Source organism: Scyliorhinus canicula, chromosome 19 (genome assembly GCF_902713615.1).
Source record: "Scyliorhinus canicula chromosome 19, sScyCan1.1, whole genome shotgun sequence".
NCBI lineage: Eukaryota > Metazoa > Chordata > Chondrichthyes > Carcharhiniformes > Scyliorhinidae > Scyliorhinus > Scyliorhinus canicula.
Window position 1 is genome coordinate 74,946,950 of NC_052164.1, and position 21,903 is coordinate 74,968,852.

At 44.0% G+C, this 21,903-nt stretch overlaps 1 long non-coding RNA gene across 1 annotated transcript in view; it reads right to left on the minus strand.

The window, feature by feature from the left end:
* The window catches only part of LOC119954115, a 74,800-nt gene that overhangs the window by 52,179 nt on the left and 718 nt on the right, over window positions 1–21,903 (minus strand). The gene's annotated exons all lie outside the window — the stretch shown is intronic.

The following is a 21,903-nucleotide window of genomic DNA, read 5'->3' on the forward strand; positions in this document are numbered from 1 at the left end:
CACAGTGGTCAACTCTGTGTTCAGCATTATCTGGTGTGACTCAGGAGTCCCTCTCCGGCATGACAGTCTCTGCCCCATGTGCTGCAGAGGAAGACAGCATACTGAGAAACTGCACCATTCACTGGCCTTTGCTTTCTCTGGCTCTTCTTGGTCACTTGAGCTTTTAGTTTTTGTTGCCCTCTTCCAATGTCCTTCTAAACATTCAGCGTCCAGAGATCACAGCTGTCAGCAACTGGTACCCAGTTGTCAGTGGCAATGTCTGCTATTTTCATATCTTACTTGCAGGTGCCATTTTGGCAGCGATTCGGACACCCAGGAGGTTGTGACCCAGTGGCCAGTTCAATGATCAGAAGGTCTTTGGCCATCATCCACCCGATGAATATGGCTGAACCAGCATAGAAGTAACTGGTTTAGCAATGAATGTGTGTTGTTAGAATTAGCATACTTTAGGACTTCTGAGTTGGGAAGTTTGTCCTGCCAAGAGATGTGTCTGAGACAATGAAGATAGAAACTGTTTCAATCTTTTTTGCATATGTTACCTGAATCTCACCACTGTCAAGAAACATGCTGAGGATGCAGGCTTGGTAGACATTTATCTTCCTGATGCTGGTGGCTGAATCAAGCACTTGCATATGAAATCATAGAATCCCTACAGTGCGGAAGGAAGCCATTTGGCCCATCGAGTCTACACCAGCCTTTGGAAAGAGCACCGTACCTCAGCCCATGCCTCCACCCTATCACTGTAACCCATTACCCAACCTGACCTTTGGACACCAAGGGGAAATTTAGCATGGTCAATCCATCTAACCTGCACACCTTTGGACTGTGGGGGGAAACCGGAGCACCCGGAGGAAACCCATGCAGGCACGGGGAGAAAGTGCAACTCCATACAGACAGTCAACCAAGGTCAGAATTGAACCCAGGTCCCTGGCGCTGCGAAGCAGCAGTGCTAACCACTGAGCCACTGTGTCACGCTGGACTTGCCAGCGAAGGCCACATCCCATTAAAGAACAAAAGAATTAAGCAATGGGTGGGAAGTAAGTTACACTTTATAAAAAGAGAACTATAAAATTAACCATGTAAGTTCAAATTCATCAATTTGAAATGAGAAAGTCTCTAAAACAGGTAAAGACAACTTGCTTTATTTTGAAAACAACCAGTGTAAGTTAAGTCAATTGACACTGCAAAACAAAACAGAGAGGGGAGATCTTGAATATTGATGGACAGCACAATGAAGCCAGCAACAGTAGAGAAAGCTGCTTGATTGGCTGGAGAGCCAAGGGACAAAGCACACATCAAAGAGGTTGAAAATGACTATTTACCAGGTACTGGCTTGGTCACAGCTGGAGTACTGCGTACATTTATGGAAGTTATATAACAGTAACAATATCCCAGCATTGGCAGCAACACAGGAGAGGAACCCAACTAACACCTAGCTTCGGGCATTTGAGCTGTGAGATCTTGAGAGTTTGGGATTGTTTATTTCAAAGAAAGGCAGCCTCAAGGTACAGATATTTCATTACTTAGAATTAAATAGAAGTCATGGCATACAAACAAGCCAATCAATCATACTGGTCTAAACCGACGTTTATGATCCACATGTGTCTCCTCTCAGCCATCATCATCTAACCCCAACAGCATATAGACAAACAACACAAATCAGTGAAAGTCATTATAAGTATTATAAGTAAGCAAAGTAGGGTGAGGGAAGTCAAGTTAGCGTAAAGGTAATACGTTCAGAGTATTCTTTTATAGGCATAGTTTTGTGTTAAAAAAAAGGAGTAAATAAGGGGCTTAAGGGTAGTCGTGGCAGGAGAGCTCACGCCGGTGATATGTGCTCCTCCTGTGCTATGTGGGCAAATCATTGAAGTTTCAGTTGTCTCTGGTGACCAAATGTGCAGGAAGTGTGTCCAACTGCAGCTGCTGACTAACCACATTTCGGAACAAGAGCTGAGGGTGGATTCAGTGTGGAGCATCCACAATGCTGAGCAAATCATGAATAACACGTTAAGTGAGGTGATCATACCGCAGGTGAGGATTGAACAGGCAGAAAGGGCATGAGTCAGAACTAGGAAGTGTACAGGAAGGCAGGTAGTGCCATCTTGGGGCCATCCCACTTTCTAACAAATATTACATTTTGGACACTGATAGGGGTAATGACTGCAAGGGGAAGGCAGTGACAGCCGGCATTAGAACACCATGGCTGGGGCCGCACAAGACAGGAGGAGGAAGAAAGGCAGGACTATAGTGAAAGGGAATTCAAATGTAAGGGGAACAGACAAGTGTTTCTGTGGCCACAAAAGAGTCTCCAGCATGGTATGTTTCCTCCCTGGTTCCAGGGTCAGAGATGTCACTGAATGGCTGCAGGGCATGCTGAAGGGGGAGGGCAAAAGGACAGATATTGGGGTACTTACTGGTACAAAACATATAGGCAGAAAAAAGGATGAGATCCCGCAAGCAGAATTTAAGGAATAAGGAAGGAGATTAAAAAGGTAGTAATCTCTTTATTCCATCCAGTGCCATATGCTAATGAGTCTAAAAAATGGAGGTTAATCCAGGTGAATGTGTGGCTGGTGAGATGGTGCAAGAAGGAGAGCTTTAGATTTTGTGACATTGGGTCCATTTTTGGGGGTGGTGGGAACTGTACAAGGTGGGCGGCTTGCACCTTAACCAAAATGGGCCCACTGTCCTTGCAAGGAGGTTGTGCTCCCCAATAGTGCTGTTGGGGAGGATTGAAATTAACTTGGCAGAGGGTGGGGTCCTGAGGGAAGGTTCAGCAGGGAGAGATACACAACCAAACTTAGAAGAAACAGCAAGTGAGCCTGGAGGGCATAGAAGTTGTAGGCTGCTAAGTCATGCAGTAATACAGCACAGAAATAGGCCCTTCGGCCGACCATGTCTGTACAGACCATCAAGTACATAAGAATCAACAACATTGACTGTAGATCTGGAGTCACATGTAGGCCAGACCAGATAAGGCTGGTAGATTTTCTTCCCTAAAGGACATTGAGGAACCAGATGGTGTGTTACGACAATTAACAGTAGTTTCATAGTCATCATTAGACTTTTAATTCCAGATTTTTATTGAATTAAGATTTCACCATCTGCAGTGGTGGTATTTGAACCTGGGTCCCCAGATCCTTACTCTGGGTCTCTAGTTTACTGGTCCAGTGACAATACCACTACGCTACCATCCCCTCATGCAGATTACAGGTGGACATAGACATGTTGGTCAGATTGGGCAGAATGGCAAATGGAATTCAATCTAGATAAGTGTGAGGTGATGCGCTTGGGCAGGGCAAACAAGACAAGGGAACACATGATGAACGGCAGGACTCTGGGAAGCACCAAGGATCAGTGGGAGCTTGGTATGCATGGACAATGGTCCCTTAAGGTAGCAGTGCAGGTGGATGAAGTGGTTAAGAAGGCATATGGTATACTTGCCTTTGTTAGACGTGGCATTGAGTTTAAGGGCATGGAGGTTATGCTGGAACTGTATGAAACATTGATTAGGCCACAGCTAGAGTATTGTGTGCAGTTCGAGAATCCACAATATAGGAGGGATGTGAGAGCACTGGAAAGAGTGCAGAGGACATTTACCAGGAAGTTGCTGGATAATTTTGGTTATGAAGAGGGATTAGATAGACTGGGGTTGTTTTCCTTGGAGCAGAGGAGACTGAGGGGGGACATGATTGAGATGTATACATCTATGAGGGGCATAGATAGAGTAGACAAGAAGTATTTCACCTTGGTAGCAGGAACAGAGGGCATAGTTTTAACGTAACGGACAGGAAGTTTAGAGGGGATTGGAGGAAAAACCTTTTCACCTAGAGGGTGGTAGGAGTCTGGAACTCACTGCCTGAAAGGGTGGTGGAGGCAGAGACCCTCTTAACATTTAAGAAGTATTTAGGTGTGCACTTGTGATGCCAAGGCATACAAGGCTATGGGCCAAATGCTGGAAAATGGCATTAGAATGGTTAAGTGGTTGTTTTTGACGGGTGCATGTGTGATGGGCCAAGGGGCCTTTTCTGTGCTGTTGACCTCTATGACTCTTATATTCTATTCTCCCTCCTTTTCACCATTCTTCCCCAGAAATGGACACTTACTATTTGCCTCAACTATTCCTTGTGCAGGTGTGGTCCACATTCTTACTGATCTTTGGGTAAAGAACCTTCTCCTGAATGACCAGATGGACTGATTGGTGATAGTTTCAAGACCCTTAAGATACTTGAAAACTAAACTCTGCTGAATATATTCAAAATTACCACAAACACTAAATCAGTTGATAGCCCTGATACGTGCTGTATAGCTTTAAATATATTGGGCTGGATTCTCTTTGCAAGTTCACCTTGCTACCCTTGTCAGCAAAGATGGAAAATTTGGCGCTCAGTCAAATCTACATTCACTGCAGTGGGAACAGAGAATCCAGCCGGCGTGAAGAAATGGAGAATCAAAGCTACTGTTTGTTCTGGTAGAAAATTCATTGTAATTCATCAAAACTAAACCTGACTGTTGCAGCAATTAAAACAATATAAACAGACTACCCATCTACTCCTACAACCGTGACAATTGAATCAGCAAATCAAAACATTATTCCATAGAGGACAATGTCACAGACAACAATTGATTCCCAATACATTAACTCGGACCTGATGAGAGTTGTGTCTTGGAGAGAACTGATAAATGGGATCATTTCATTTCCAGTGGGGAATCACATCATGGGTAATAGGCTTCAACAGTAATTTATTCCGTATAAAATAGAAATTAGCGAGCTCTTGCCCTTTCAGAAAACTTCAAACACAACCTGTATAGACCAAACAAAATGGATTATTTACGATTATGACAGAATGCCTTCAAAATAAGGAGGTCACATATTACTTGGAAAATAAGAATCTAAATGAGTTAAAGGAGCAAAGGGATCTGGGAGCACAAATTACAAAAAGTTGTGACACAGGTCAATAGGGCTGTCACAAAAACAAACCAAGCAGCAAGAATTATTACTGCAGTCATAAATCTGAAAGTAGAGCAGTTAGCTAAACCTGTATCAAATCTTACATCACTCTCGAGAATGGTACAGTAAGTTCCGGTGGCCTTTTTATAAAAAGGGCAGAGAGAAATTGGCTGGAATATTCTGGCCGTCCATGCCGGCAGGATCTTCTGATCTGCCCCGGTTTCACAGTGGCGAGGGGTGTATTCAATGGGAAACCCTGTTGACAACCGCGGGGCCAGAAGATCCCCCCACTGGCCAATGGCTTGCCCCCAACGCAAAACATGTGACGGTTTGTGTGGAAAATCCCACCCACTGTATCAGCGAGTTGCTCTACGCTGCCGATGTTGTACCAGCATTCCATATTGAAAAAAAATTTTTCGGCCCAAATCAACACACACTCTCACAGCCGTGAAGAGATGGCACAAAAATAGATCAGAAAGTGTATTACAAAGAGGGCATAAGGAAGTAGTAGATGGATATAAATTGGTTGAGTGGGTGGGAAAAAATCTGGTACATAGAGTATAATGTGGTAAAATGTGAAACTGTCCACTTTGGGAGGAAGAATAAAAAAGCAGAATATTTTACTTAAACAGAGAACTTCTTCAGAATTCTAAGAGAGGGATCTAGTTGTTTTAGTGCATGGATCCCAAAAAGTTAGTATGCGGCTACAGCAAGTAATTAGGAAGGCTAATGGAATGCTATCTTTTATCATGAGAGGAATGAAGGATGTTATACTTTGGTGGGACCACATGTTCAATACTGTGTGCAGTTTTAGTCTCTTTATTTAAAGAAGGATATAAATGTATTGGAGGCAGTTTACAGAGGAGGTTTACAAGATTGATACCTGGAATGAGTGGGTTGTCTTGTGATGAAAGGTTAGGCAGACTTGGCTTGTTTTCACTGGAGTTTAAGAGAGTGATGGGTGACTTTATTGAGGTATATAAGATCCTGAATGGTATTTACAAGGTGAAATAGAAAGGATGTTTCCTCTTGTTGATGAGTTCAGGACTAGGGGGCACTGTTTAAAAATTAGCGGTTGTCCTTGAGATGGGGAGATTTTTTTTAATCTCAAAGTGTTGTACAACTTTGGAACCCTGCCTCAGAAGGTGGTGGAGATGGAGGCGGGCCATTGAATATATCTTGTTCAGCAAGGTTATTGAGAGTAGATGGGAACGTGGAATTTGAAACACGAACAGATCGACCATGATCTTATGAAATGGTGGAGCAGGGTCAAGGGGCCAAATAGCCTATGCCTGCACTGTGGTGGCATGGTGGCACAATGGTTAGCACTGCTGCCTCACAGCTTCACTCGGGTTCAATTCCCACCTCGGGTTACTGTCTGTGCGGAGTCCGCACTTTCTCCCCGTGTCTGCGTGGGTTTCGGTTTCCTCCCACAGTCCAAAGATATGCTGGTTAGGTGGATTGGCCATGTTGAATCGCCACTTAGTGTCCAAATGGCTGGGTGGGAATAGGTTGCGGACGTGTGCCCAGTGCTCTTTCGAAAGGTTAGTGCAGAATGGCCACCTTTCGAACCGTTGGGATTCTATTTCTCACCCATCGCTAAATGCCCTTGAGAATGTGCTGGTGAATGGCTTCTGGAACCGCTGCCCTCCATCCTACTGAATATCAAAGAGAACGTTGATGTTAACTTTGCAACACGTCTCACAAGGGAGCAAAGATAAAGGTCAAAACATTTTAAAAGATGAGGAGATTGGCATTTAGTTCCTGCCCCATACTTGTGTTTGTCCTCTCTGTTCTGGTTTTCTAAATTTGACAGTGAAAATTGTCGTAAAAGAGGTATTCCACTATGGCACCCAATGCTGAGACAACTCTTCCCTTGTCACGCCCTGCTTGAAAAGTTCACTGAGTCTCATTATTATAAATGTTGCTTAATGAACTATAGAATTTTAGAAAATGCAAATGTCAGAGCCAAGTCAATCACCATTTATTTGTGTAGCAGGGTATTTCGAACTAATATTAATGCCATGGCACTTTGAGGGATTTTTCAGTAATATCAGGCCTTTGTTGAAAAAAACCACAAATGCTAGTAATTATTAGTTGATGTGTTGTAGTTAAAGGTTCATGCTAGTGACTTCAGGTATCAATGTCATTATCCAAAGGCTGTATGTTCCCTTGATGCTGTTGCCAAATGGGTTGTAGGTGTGGTAAGAGGAGCAGAGGTTAATGCCAATGTGGAAAGGCTGAACAATTTTAAACTGCTTTATGAAGAATGTCTAATTGTATTATTTTAATCAGTGGAATGATGGTTGGTCCAGGGAAAGATAAGGCCAGCTACAAATGAAGAGACATGGTCTGCATCAACATGAGGATATGCCAAATCCTAAATTGTTGGCCAGAAAGGTTCCTTCCGAGGAAGATTTTTTCACCCCTGAGACATTGGTTTTCTGACTGAACTATGTTCAAATGTGGCCCAATTGTTAAGATTCAGAAAGCATTCAGCAACAAGAAAGCAATAGATGTATGTCTAAGAATGTCTGTGAGATGCAATATACCACCTGTAAGCAATGTAAAAGCAACCTGTCATGAATAATTTATTGAACTATTATAGGAACTGGAGTGATGTCAGACTGAAAGGGGAATAAGTGTCAATGACTGACTACAGAGAATTCAGATGAGAAAAATATTAGACTGTGCTAAAGATTATGGGTGCCAGTTATTAGAAATGAAACAGAGTCCAGTTTCGGGCGTATTCAGCGTGATGTTTCCCAGGGCTTGCAGCACCGAGACTGACCTCGCTATTAAATGGGACTCTGCTTCATTTTTGGTCCTGAGCGAGGAATGTCCTACCGAAGCAGCACTCTGGCTCCTTTTCTGCACTAATGTACTCAGCTCGCCAGTGCATGAAGAGATTGGCCGTCATTTAGAAATGGCGCCCTGATCTCTGGGCTTGCCACCGTGGCCTCTGGACCCTCCCCCCCCCTCTCCCCCAAATGCCCCAATTTACCAATTAGGGGGGTCCTCAAGCCCTTGCGCCCCACCTCATAAGGGCAGGACACCCGAGGCCCGACCCCTGGCATGTGAAAGATGCCACCCAGGAACCTTGGCACTGCCAGCCTGGAATCCTGGCAGTGCCCCGACAAGCCTTGCAGTGCAACCTGGGAACTCTAGCACTGCCAGAGTGCAATCCAGGTGGCACTGACAGCGTGCCAGGCTGGCAGTGCTACGATGCACAGGTGGCATCAGGAGTGCCAGGGTACCACCCTGCCCAGAACCCGACCACCCAGGGTCCCCTGATTGTCAAGGAGACCCCCATATGAACATTAGATTTAGAGTAGGGTAAGGGTTAGAACTGAGGGAACACAAGTGTATTAACTTGATTCTAATTTTGAAAAAATTAGACAGAAGAAAACAATACACAAAAAATTTGTGTTTAGTTTTGCAAGAAAAACTTCTATCTCTTGTGTCAAGTGTAGTTTCAATCCAACCTTGCTCAAACAAGCTCCAGAAAGCAGAATTAATAAGCTTTTTTACAACAGAGTTTGATTGTGCAGTTAAATCTCAATGCAATTACTAACTTGAACCATTTTGTACATTTGTCAAGTGGATAAATAGTGTAATCCTCAGCCATACATAGCAGGAGATTCTTAATTTTAAACTTTTTCTGATCGTGGTGGCATTATCGCAGTTTTTTTTGTTTTGTTTTATAAATTTAGAGTACCCAATTCATTTTTTCCAATTAAGGGGCGTGTTCAATCCACCTACTTGCACATCTTTGTGTTGTGGGGGCGAAACCCACGCAAAGAGGGGGAGAACGTGCAAACTCCACACAGACAGTGACCCAGAGCTGAGATCGAACCTGGGACCTTGGTGCCGTGAGACTGCAGTGCGACCACTGCGCCACCGTGCTGCCCTGTTTATCACAGTTTGAGGTTTTACATTGCAAAGGAAAGTGAACATTGGCTGTGTTCCTGCTTTGGATTCTCCCCCCCCCCCCCCCCCCCCCCCCCCCGAACAGCACCTGTGCAGGGCACCCCCAGTCAGATCACCACCATGCAAGAAATGCCAGTTTGACACCACCAACCTGGCACCCTGGCATTGCCACCTGGCCACTTTGGCCATTCCAGGCTGGCACCCAAGTGGCACTGCCAGGGTGCACAGATAGCACCAGCAGTGCTAGTGTGCCACCCTGGCCAAAGGGACATGCACTTGGGGGCCTCTGATCCCCTGGGAAGACTACCACCCCCCCCAGAATGACATTCCATCTGGTCCCTGTTTGTGGAGACCAATACTGAACAGCACTAACCCAAGGTCTCCAAGGCAAAGGAGATAGATCCCATGCCTCGTGTACCTCGGGAATCTGCAGATTAAAGTGAGACTAGCTATCAATGGGCAGGATTTACATCGCAAACCAAGTGTTGCAAACCAGGTAGACCCTGGGACCAGGGTCTCCCGGCTTCTATCAGCCACGCTAGGCCACAGCGACCTGCTTTCTGGGTGCAGCCTGGCCGTAAAATCTTGCCCATACTAAGCAGATTTATTGAATTCAGCTTTACATGGCATGGCAGGATTTCAGCTCAGAGGCTCTGGGATAATTTAGGATCATAGTCACAAGTTTACCATCGGTACTTCAGGTTAAAACTAATATTGAAAAATTCTAAAAACTGACATGCAGAATTTTGAACCTTAAAATTGAATCTCATAGACCTTTCCTGCATTAACTCTAGCATACAAATAATATCAGTATGTTTGAGAGAATTTGCTTATTTAAATAAAGCAATTGCATCCTTCGTTTCAGTAGGATTTCTTTGTCCCGTCCCTACCACGGCTGGTAAATTCCTACTGATAGGAACAGGAGGAACCCATTCAGGCCCTTGAGGTTGTCCTCCCATTCAGTTAGGTCTGCTTCTTAATTATCTGTTTCTTCATTATTTTATCTTTTTGTTTATTTCACCTCAGTTCCTTAAATCTTAGATTTTTATTAGACAAAGTTTTATCAGTCTCGGGTATGACATTTTTCATGGATCTAAGGTAAACAACTCTCTGGAGGAGAGAATTCTTGAACTATATTTTCCTTTGTATGAAGGAATGCTCTGACATCATCCCCTGAACGTCTCATCTCTAAATTAAAGTTTAATCCCTCTTGCTCTGGTCTTCACTACCAGAGGAATTAGTTTCATTCACAGAATCATAGAATGTATAGTGCAGAAGGAGGCCATACGGCCCATCGAGTCTGCATTGGCCCTTGGAAAGAACACTCTACTTAAGCCCTCACCTCCACCGTATCCCCGTAACCCAGTGACCACGCCTAACCTTTTTGGACACCAAGGGCAATTTAGCACGACCAATCCACCTAACCTGCACATCTCTGGACTGTGGGAGGAAACCGGAGCACCTGGAGAAAACCCACACAGAGACGGGGAGAAAGTGCAAACTCTACACAGACAGTCAGCCGAGGCCGGAATTGAACCCGGGTCTCTGGAGCTGTGAGGCAGCAGTGCTAACCACTGTGCCACCATGTTGCCCATCCATTTATCCCCTCCTCGAATCAATTTAAGAGCATGAAATCAGAAGACGTAGAAGCAGAAGTTGGCCTTTCAGTCCCTTCAGCCTGCCCCACCTCTCAGTAGGGTCATTGCCACTTTAATTGCGGCCGCCTTTTTCTGCCTGATGCCCATGACCCTGAACTCAGTTGTCAATCAAAAATCTCTCTAAGCCAGCTTTGACTATATTCAAACACCTTTTCAACATCTCAGTTAGAGCACTTCTTTATACTCTGGATTCATGGGAATGCAAGTTTAGTTGAGAACAGAAATTTCAACTAAACCAAGGCAATTTTAGATGTGATGCTCAGACGTTCTTCAGCAGAAACTAATCAGAACTTGGAATGGACTTCCAGTTGGATAGCTTCAGCAAAAACCTCGCAAGCATTTGAGGAACAAGTGTTTGCTGTGAGGAAGAAACTGGGATTTATTTTACCCGAGGAATGTTTCCCTGGGATAGAACATAGAACATACAGTGCAGAAGGAAGCCATTTGGCCCATCGAGTCTGCACCATCCCACTTAAGCTCTCACTTCCACCCTATTCCTGTAACCCATTAACCCCTCCTATCCTTTTATTGGACACAAAGGGCAACTTATTGTGGCCAATCTACCTAACCTGCACGTCTTTGGACTGTGGGAGGAAACCGGAGCACCAGGAGGAAACCCACACAGACATGGGGAGAATGTGCAGACTCCGCACAGACAGTGACCCAGCGGGGAATCGAACCTGGGACCCTGACACTGTGAAGTCACAGCACTAGCCACTTGTGCTACCGTGCTGCCCTTCAGGGCTTTGTCTTATTTTATGACACAGATCGGGGATGGTGGATCCTTGGCACTTACTGCAACCAAATGATAGAGACATGTGCAACATGCATATTCCCAGATTTAAAAAAAATTTGGACAGTGTTCTCCTCCTTTTGGTGATGGCCGCTGAGTACTCAGAAATTGTTATTTCGTATTTTGGACCATGCTCTGCACTTTATTGATTTGTTGCTAGAGTCTGGCCCCACCCAGCATACACTTGGAAGTTAGATACTACATTGTTAGCTGATAAAAAAACTCGGTGAGCGCATGACCACTGCCATAGATGACTATGTAAAATCCAATAGTTCTGAATCAATGTCACCTTCCATGTTGTGGGGGGCACTTAAGGCGGTCCTCTGGGGGGATGTTATCTCTTACAGGGCCTCTATGTTGAAGACAGCTAGGTTGGGGCAGCAGAGGCTGGTGGACTCCATTCCAGAGGTGGATCACCAGTACTCACTTTATCCTACTCCGGAGCTATAGGCAAATAGGAAACAATTACAGACCCAGTTTGAACTATATTCTGTGGGTAGGGTGGTATGTCAGCTACAGCACTCCAGGGACACATTCTATGAGTATAGGGAGAAGGCCAGTCATCTTCTGGCTCACCAACTCAAACGGCAGGTGGCTTCCCAGGAGATTCCCAGGGGCAGCACGGTAGCATTGTGGATAGCACAATCGCTTCACAGATCCAGGGTCCCAGGTTCGATTCCGGCTTGGGTCACTGTCTGTGCGGAGTCTGCACATCCTCCCCGTGTGTGCGTGGGTTTCCTCCGGGTGCTCCGGTTTCCTCCCACAGTCCAAAGATGTGCAGGTTAGGTGGATTGGCCATAATAAATTGCCCTTAGTGTCCAAAATTGCCCTTGGTGTTGGGTGGGGTTAATGGGTTATGGGGATAGGGTGGAGGTGTTGACCTTGGGTAGGGTGCTCTTTCCAAGAGCCGGTGCAGACTCAATGGGCCGAATGGCCTCCTTCTGCACTGTAAATTCTATGATATAGATTACTCAGATACGTAATTCGGGCGGCAGCCTCGTTTCCGCCCCTCCCCAGGTCAATGTGGTTTTTAAATCCTTTTACCACGATCATTATAAATCTAAACCCTCTGCAGATAAATCAGCCATGTATGACTTTCTGGACGGTCTCCCAATCCCAATGGTTGAGGTGGATATGAGCAATGAGTTGGACTCCCCGTTATTCCCAGATGTGATTTTAAAATGCATTGGGCTGATGCAATCTGGCAAGGCCCCTGGTCCGGTTGACTTTCCAATTGAATGTTACAAGAAGTTCTCGAAACAGCTTATGCCATTATTATCGGAGATGTTTAATGATTCCCTAGCCCAGGGGTCTCTGCCTCCAACCCTCACTCAAGCCTGCATTGCCTGCTTTTTAAGTAGACAAAATCCGATGGAATGTGGTTTGTGCCACCCTATATCACTCTTGAATGTGGGCGTCAAGCTACTAGCTAAGGTATTGGCTCTGTGTTGGAGCCCTGCCTCCCAAATATAATTTCAGAGGATCAAAGAGGCTTTGTGAAACGCCAACAATTGTCGACCAATATACGCTGCCTGTTAAGTGTTATCCATTCCCCCTCCTTAGTACTTGAGCCGGAGGTGTTAGTTTCTCTAGATACTGAAAAGACATTTGACATAGTGGAATGAGAGCATTCATTTGAGATTCTTAGAAGGTTTGCATTCGGGAATAAATTTGCACCCTGGATTCCCCGGTTATATAATGCCCCTACTGCCAGTGTTCGTACGAATGCTCTGAACTCTGACTATTTTCCATTGAATAGGGGCAGAAAGTAGGGCTTCCCACTTTCTCCAATCTTGTTTGCTCTGACAATAGAGCCGCTGTCTTTAGCGCTGAGGTCCACAAGTTAGTCGAAGGGCAATTGTCGGGTTGGGATGGAGCATCAGCTGTCTCAATATGCGGAGGACCTACTTCTTTATATTACGGATCCAATCCCCTGATAGAAGCCATAATGAAGTTGCACCTTAGGCTCCTTCTCGGGTTTTAAATTGAATTTCTGCAAAAGTGAATGATTTGCAGTTAACCCCCCGGGAAGGCGAGCCCAATTGGGGACATTAACATTTTGTCTTTGTAAGACAAGGTTTCGCTATCTGGTGGCCTGGGTGGCCCAGAACTGGGCCTCACTTTAAAAGTTGAATTACACACGTCTGGTTAATAGTGTCAAAGCAGATTTGCAGAGGTGGGGGTAGCCTTCCTCTATCCTTGGCAGGTAGAGTTCAGACTATTATAATGTGCTCCCAAGGTTTTTCTTTTTCTTTCAGTGTCTTCCCATTTTTCTCCCCAAATCCACTTTTATCAAGGTCGATAAAATGATATCTTCTTTTATTTTAGCAGGTATAAATCCTAGAATCCATGCCGTTCTGCTCGAAAGGGACAAACAGTCAAGGGCTTGACTGTCCCCAATCTTTTGTTCTATTACTGGGCTGCTAAGATTCAAAAAATTCTGTTGTGGATTTGTGATCTGGAGTCTATGTGGGGACAGATCGAGGCTCGTTCCCGCTCTACTTCTATTCTTCTGGCCATAATCACTCCACCATTACCTTGTTCTTCCATCAGAATTTCTTCAAACCCATTCGTGGTCTCCTCTCTTAGGATTTAGAAACAGTTTAGACAGCATTTTAAGCTCCTTTTCCTTTCTTCACTAGCCTTATTTTCAACAATTATCTTTTCCAGCTGTCTGGGTTGGACCCAACTTTTAAATCTTGGGAAGTGAAGGGACTGGAAAAAAGTGAACCCCCAATCGGCCGCACGCCTGAGCACCTAACCCTGCATATTTGATTGCTAGCCGCCCACAAGGCCCCCCCTGGTATCCGATTCACCCGCCCCCGACCAGGGTGGCCGCGAGCTGAGTCCACAACAGCTACGCCAGCATCCCGACCAGCAGTAGATGGTTAGTTCCACGCCAACGGGAGCTCGGCCGGTCAAAAGCAGAGGATTGCTGGGCAGGCCTCTGGCAATGGGCTCCCGGCGGCACGGCGTACTCCACGATGACGCCAATTTCCGGGGCCCAGAGAATCGCCGAACCAGGCCCGATTACGGCATGAAACTGGATTCTTCTTCACCGTGCCGGCTGCAATTTTGGTGCGGGACTGCAGAGAATCCAGCCCTGGAATTAAACTTGGATCTTCCTATTCTGCATATCTCCACTATGGGACTGCACTTAACCAGCTGAACCATGTTGTGGGGAGTGGAGAATTTATTTTTGTGGAGGTGGTAACATCATTGGGGGCTTGCGTGGTCTCCAGTCTCTGTTGTCCTGTAGGAGATTTTACTGGACTTCTTAACTCTTGTCATGTTGCAAAGTCCTCAAACGACCCTAATTTAATTTGTGAAGGGAGTGTGTTACATCGGTCAGTTTTGTCAGTCTCAGCAATTGAGAAATAAGGATTACCATCAGTACAAATGACCTTGTAAAGAGTAAAATGCAGATTGGGGACTTTCAGTCATTTACCTTATCTTTCTTAAAAACCCTGCAATCCTCCATCACTTTTGCAAGATGATGTCTGTCAGAAAAAAGTTAAACCTTTATCCCAGAAAAATCATCTTTCCTGAAGGAGTAACCAAATGAGTGAGATCGGAAAGGCCTGCTCAATATAGGTCCTTAAGTGCATTCACTGATGTGTCCACATTTTGTTTGGTTTCTAATTGTTTTATCCTTGTTTCCTGCCATCGTTCTTCTGCTGAAGGATAGATATGGACTATTTTGCATCTTTACCATTACTTGTCATCTAATTTGTCATATTTTAATTTATGAATTCTTGAACCATTAGAAATTTGCAATAATTATAGACATTGCGCAGTTTCAAATACATTCTATCCAGTTATCAGAAAACAGAGTTTTATTTGTAAATAATCTGTCATGGAATCACTGAAGAGTGCATGTTCCTGTGTCCTTCCCAATTAAAGAAAAGTGGCATGATCCATTGCTGGTTCTGACACGCAATCAAAACACAAGATATATTGGCCTGGATTTTGTGGTGGTAATGACAGCAGAACTGTAAGCATTCACCGACATTACTGCACTGAAACTGACAGTGATTTCTGAAGTTTCCACATGCGCAGAATAACCTGGATTAAGTTTCTGTACGTGACTCTATCTTTCTTCAGAGGCTGGGCTGCTGAGGCAATCTTAGATTTCAGTTAATGGGAGATCTATGAATTGACAACAACTTGCACTTTCATGATGTTATTCTTGTTGCAAATTGCCTATTAAAAAATTGCATCTTATTAGGTAAGGTGTAACTTGATTTCAAATGGCACACTAACTTCAGAATTACATCCAAACACCTTCACTAGCCTTAAGAAGCTAATTTTAAATTTGTGGAATGTCAAATTTCTCATGCAAAGAAACATAATTTGTCTTTATTTTATCTTCCATCGTAATCCAATCCTGATCATTTATTTTTCAAGCCGAACATTTAACTTAAAAGTGAAGGATGTTAGGTGCTTTTGACTTTCTCATTTGCTGTCTGTGAGAATACTTCAATGTAATTGCTGCTGCACTCCAAGAGCTCCCATTAACTTGACGCCATATTTAAACTGTCGGGAAACGGGAAGCCTGGTCACCGAGCTCTTTATGTCCAGCTTTTCTTCAAGGTCAGCAGTGAGCACAGCTGCTTCATCAGTGAATCTCGTCCATTATTCACATCTGAACTTAAACAGCTAATGTTGACTGGCCATTATAACGCAGGTAGTATTACGATTGAGTCAGATACAACCCTTAACCAATCGTCACATTGAATAATGAACAGTGTTGGGATACTTTGTAATTTTCCCCCTTGACCTGTCGAAGGTTGTTGGGATAACTTCTAACCCTATTACAACTCTCCTGGGTGAGATCCATGAGTTTGACACAGAATTTAAGCATGGACATCTCTGCTCTTCCAACATTGGTAAATTTACCAAGTGAATCAATAGAGTGGCTTGTAATTTTTAGGTTTAAGTACAGTGGGTGGAATTCTACCCCCCCCCCCCCCCCCACACGCCGGGTGGGAGAATCACCGGGGAGCCGGGCGAGTCCCGCCACGCCGCCCCGGCACCCGCACGCGATTCTCCCACCCCCCCCCAAACCGGCGCGGCGAGATTCACGGCTGGCCGCTGGGAGAATCGCAGCTCGCCGTTTGTAACGGGCGAGCGGTGATTCTCTGGTCCGGATAGGCCGAGCAGCCTGCCCAACATGACAGGTTCCCGCCTACACCGTCCACACCTGGTCACTGTCGGCGGGAACAGCGCGGGAATGCTGGGGGAGGGGGCGTGGCCTGTGGGGGGGGCAGGTTCTTGCACCAGGGAGGGCTTCAAAAGGGGTCTGGCCCGTGATCGGTGCCCACCTCTCTTCTTTCCTCCGCCGCCCCGCAAGATCCATCTGACATCTTCTTGCGGGGCGGCCGCGGGGAGGACGGCAACTGCGCATGCGCGGGTTGGTGCCGGCCAACCTGTGCATGCGCGGGTGACATCATTTAAAAGCCGCGTTATTTACGCGGCGCCGCTTTTACATGGCGCCAAGGCCCGGCGAGCGTAAATTACACGGCGCCGCTCCTAGCCCCCCGGGGGCGGAAGAATAGGGGGCTGGGAGCGGCCTCCAACGCCGGAGTGAAACACTCCGGTTTTCACTCTGCCGTCGGGACCCTCCTGATGGTAGAATTGCGCCCAATGTTTGTATTTAATTGCACAAAATCATATTCACTTATTAGTTTTGTGCTGGCTGAAAAATCACAGAATTGTTACAGTGCAGAATGAGGCCATTTGGCCCATCGTGTCTGCAGCGGTCTCCAAACGAGTGTATTGGTTTAGTGCCATTCCCCTGCCTTTCCCCCGTGTACACGTGCACAATATCTTCTAGTCCTTCAATACCTCAGCTTGAAAATTCTCGTTCTTGTTTTAAAATCCCTCCCTTTCCAGCACTATAATTCTCCAAAGGTTTCATTGCTACACTATTGGTGACCTTGCCTTTAAATGTCTAAGATCAGGCTTCCTAAACCTTCCTGCCTCTGTATCTCTCCTCCATAAAACCTACTTATTTGACCCATTTTATCACCTAACGGTTTCTTATGCAGCTTAGTGTCAAATGAAGTTTTATAATCAATCCTGTAAAGTGTCTTGGACATTTAACTATTTACTGTGCTATATAAATGAAACTTGTTGCCGTTCTGATTTACATGTATTTTTTTTACGTGTATCTTCCCACGTTTCTTTCCATCTGGGGAATAGTGGGGAAGCGGTGGAAGGATTCCCGAGTTAGTTATCAGGTCGTTGAACTGTGTTATGAATGCTCCTTTCATGACCAATGCGTCCTGGCATTGAACCCGGAGCTTTTGCTCCAGAGGTATGGGCGTGACTATGATGTCACAATGCCCCCTAGTTCTTATTGTGTGCCCTTGTCTGAGCTAAGCTTAATATCTTGGTTAGCCCTTCCCTTATTCAGAATGCATAGAGATTCCACCATGATTCCTGTAGGATATAAAAATTAGTTGGGGCAATTCAGCCTTTAGAGCCTAATCACACAACATTCAATTAGACCATGTTTTATCTGAATCTTAACTTCTGTAAACTTTTATACCCTTGCCTAATTAAAATCTATTGATCTCAATTTTGCCATTTTCAGTTGACCCCTAGTGTTAACAGCTTTTATAGAGGCGAGAGTTCGCATTTTTATACCTGAAGAAATCCTTAACTGACATCAGCCCTGAATGCCATCGCCTTATTTCTAGACTCACCCATGATAGTTCCACTCTATTAACAATATCAATTTAATGAATCACATTAGAATAATAGAATCCCTACAGGACAGAAGGAGGCCATCCGGCACATCGAGTCTGCACCAACCCTCCGAATGGGCATTCTACCCGTGTCCAATCCCACACCCACCCTGCCTTATCACCATAACTCCATAAACTAACCTGCACATCCCTGGACACAAAGGGGCAATCTATCATGGCCCATCCGTTTAACCCACACATCTTTGGACTGTGGGGGGAAACCGGGGGAAGTGGAGGAGACTCATGAAGACATGGGGAGAACGTACAGACAGTGACCCAAGGCTGGAATTAAACCTACATCCCTGGCACTGTGAGGTTGCAGTGTTAACCACTGGGCCGCATCAATGAGATCGCTCTTTAGCCTCCTATATTCAAGTGAAAAAAGGTGTCTAATCTTTGTGCAACCTATTCTCCGAATTACATTTTTTGAGCACTAACATTCTGTGGCATTTGGACTGCGCACCACCCTTCCTCAATATAGAATGGAAAAACCTGAAGGAAAATAAACTTTGAAAAAACCTTTTCTAATGTTTCAGAGTAGAATTGAAGACTTTTTCTAAAAACAAAGTTAAAGTAAAGGGAAGAGAAAGATTACTTTTTCAGGTTGTACACTTCTGCCGGAATGTTTTTGACCTTGGAATGAACAGGTCAGACAGATAAATCCCTTTCCTCATTTTAAACCACTCAACTATGATGCACTGTAGCTTAGCATAAGCCATTATAAATTGATAGGATGTGACTTTGGTGTGAATGCTCTGTGACCATACAGAAATGAATAGCCTCATTTAATCTACTCATTATTCCCACAGCGTAACTGAGAAATATTAATAATTATTAACATCCATCTGCGTTCAAAAGTGGAAAATAGATATTATGGGATGGTACTTGATCATCATCAAAACGGGTAAAACCTTATTGGTTCACTGGCTTGGGAATTCTCATTGAGATTATTAAGAGATTTGTAGCATCATAAATTCATATAACAACTTGTTAATTTTGATTTAGCCAAATCATACAGGATAAATGGACAACGTAAGGGGGAAAGTGAATATTTTCATTAAATGGTAGATTTACATTGACATGGAGGGTTTGCTAATGTATGACATTATCCTGTGCCTTACTGAAATGGCATGTTTTACAGCACATAAGGGCAATAGCGTTCAGTGAATGGGTTTGACTGGATGCTATGGTCAACTTCCTCTGAACTGCAAATTAAGCAGGGCCTTTGTTGCAGTGAGTTTAATTGATGATTGAAAAGAAAATCACTGCACTTCCATATTGTGCGTGATGAGATGCTGAGCTTAACCAGAGATAAATAGATCTATTCATTTCACTATTATGGACTACCACTGTTATCCCATAAGTCAGTTAAATAGTGTAATGTGTGACTAATGATTAAAATTGAGTTTAAAATGCTTTTCTCTTGGGTCACATAAAACCCAATACAGTATTAGGCAGAAACGAATAGGAAACTCTGATTGTGGGAAATCTGAATGAAGGATTCAAACTCAAAGTTTGTTACATCTTTCTCACCCTGATGTTGGCTTTTCAGCTATGTATTTTATTTGAACTGCAAGTTGAAAAAAATAATGGATTAGTTTTATATCGAAAATATTAAGCCCCACTAAGCAGCTGACCGATTATGTGACTGCAGTTATCCAACTTTATGGACCAGATTTTTTCAGACTCAGACTGACTCCGGACACCTTGAAAATTAGCTGGCAGGACCTGGATGTAGACATCCTCCTTTCTAACAGATACCATTTTTAGTGACAGGGAAAAGGAGCTGTATGTGAATCACACAGGGGAAACCCAAACTTAGCAGCGCCATTTGAACTTTGTGCTGAGTTTGAACAGACCACATTTGGTTATTCTGAGGGCTTTAACCCAGAGTCTGGGAGTCATAAGTTGATTAACTAAACATAAACACTCTTAAAGGGAAGATAAGGTCTGAATCACTATCATGATCTAAAGATTTCTAAATTCTTTAAGAATGAATAAAACGGGCTGAATCTGGCAGTTACAGTTAGAATAGGTGGATTGGTGATGCAAAATTGCCCCTTAGCGTTCAAAGGTTAGGTGGTTTTATGGGAATAGAGCGGGTAGTGGGCGGGTTGGGGTGCCCTTTCAGGGGGTCGGGGTAGGCTCAATGGGCCGAATTGCCACCTCTGCACTGTTGGGATTCTATGATTCTGCAAAAGACCCTCTGCCATACCATGGTTATTTGTTCTGAAGTTAAATGTTTACATTTCTCAAAGGCTTAACGACAGCTGAAATCATTATGAATGCTTCGATGAATTTTCAAATTTAGAAAAGCACTTTTCTTCGCAGGGGGCTCAGTCACATTTTGACTGACAGTTTAAACAGGTCATTAAAGGATTAGCAAGGTGTGGTTACTGAAGGTTTTTTTTAGAATAGATTGAACATTTGAGGGGATAGAAAATCTTTCTGTGGGTTTCATGAATGTAAGTTTTCTTTTATATTAAGTTTGTATGAAGGTGAATTTTATTAGATTGCTTTATGTTTATGCTTTTTTTCTATTTCTGCATGGTCCCTGAAGGCTGTTCATGGTCTTACTGGGTGAGTGGCTATGGAGTTAGCTAAATTATAGAGATGCATAGAGGGTGAGGGTTATGGGCATATCAGCTTCAAAACAATATGTACAAGGTCTCAGAGAACCAAGGCGGGCCTTCTAACCAGCATGCCCTGGCACTTCACCAGACCTGCCACTACCTACAATCTGTTTCTGATGCCAGCAGGTCAATTCTATTCTACCCCCGCCCCCATTTCCTCAGAGCGAAAATTGGGTTGAACGTGGCCTTTAAATCAAGGTAGGCCCACCGAGCCGGGAAATTTCCTGGCACAAGTTATCTTCCTCGGTGACCAAAATTCACCCCATGTCTTCATGATTCAATGACTGAAGTCTAATACACCTTTTCCCTTACAAAGATTCTGTGGACCTTGTTTCATGTGGTGTCTTCTAATTTGGGATTGTTTATCATCATCCACAGCATTAAAAATTGGAAATTAAATATTCAAATTATATTTGTAAATATTTGTTCTAATTTAGTTGCATAACTTCCTCCAACAGTTTCTATTTACAAAAATATTGCATTTTTGGAGCACAAATGCCAAAACTGATTTCACCCAATTCCCCACAGTAATCAAGAGCTGTTGGGATAGAGGGGGGATTGATAGTACATCTGAGATATGTTAACTGCAGAATAGCACATTTTATTAAATCCAATTAATTAAATTTGCCTCAAGATCAAAAACGCAGCAAATTATTAAAGGTTGATCTGCTCCTAGTTTAACATAAACATTCTCAATTAATTAGTGAAAAAGACCTTAATGTCTTCAAAATGCTTGTTGCATTTCCATCAAATTTCCATTGCAGATTCAGAAAGCGAGAGTGCAGCGCTTGTTCACATGGACCTCATTGTATGTGCTTTAAATATTTGGGGCACTGAGTTCAAATCAGATCATTGATTTAAATTGGGTCATGATTTCTGAAGAAAACTAATGAACAGGGAGTCCGTGGACCCTGGTCTCAAAACCTCATTGGCTCAAGTTCTCTTGATTCAAAAAATATTTCTTGGAAGCTGAACATAGCAAACACAGCATAAAAAGCACATACTCATCCTGCAACTCAGGAATTAATTCATATGTTGGAATCATACGGAACACAAAGAGACTATTTTGTCCACCCTGCCTATAAAAGAACTTGAGAAGTTATCCCGCTGCCCTCTTTTTTCCCGAAACCCTGTATTTTTCCAAAAACCTGCATTTTTCCTTTCCAAGTATTCATCCAATTCCCTT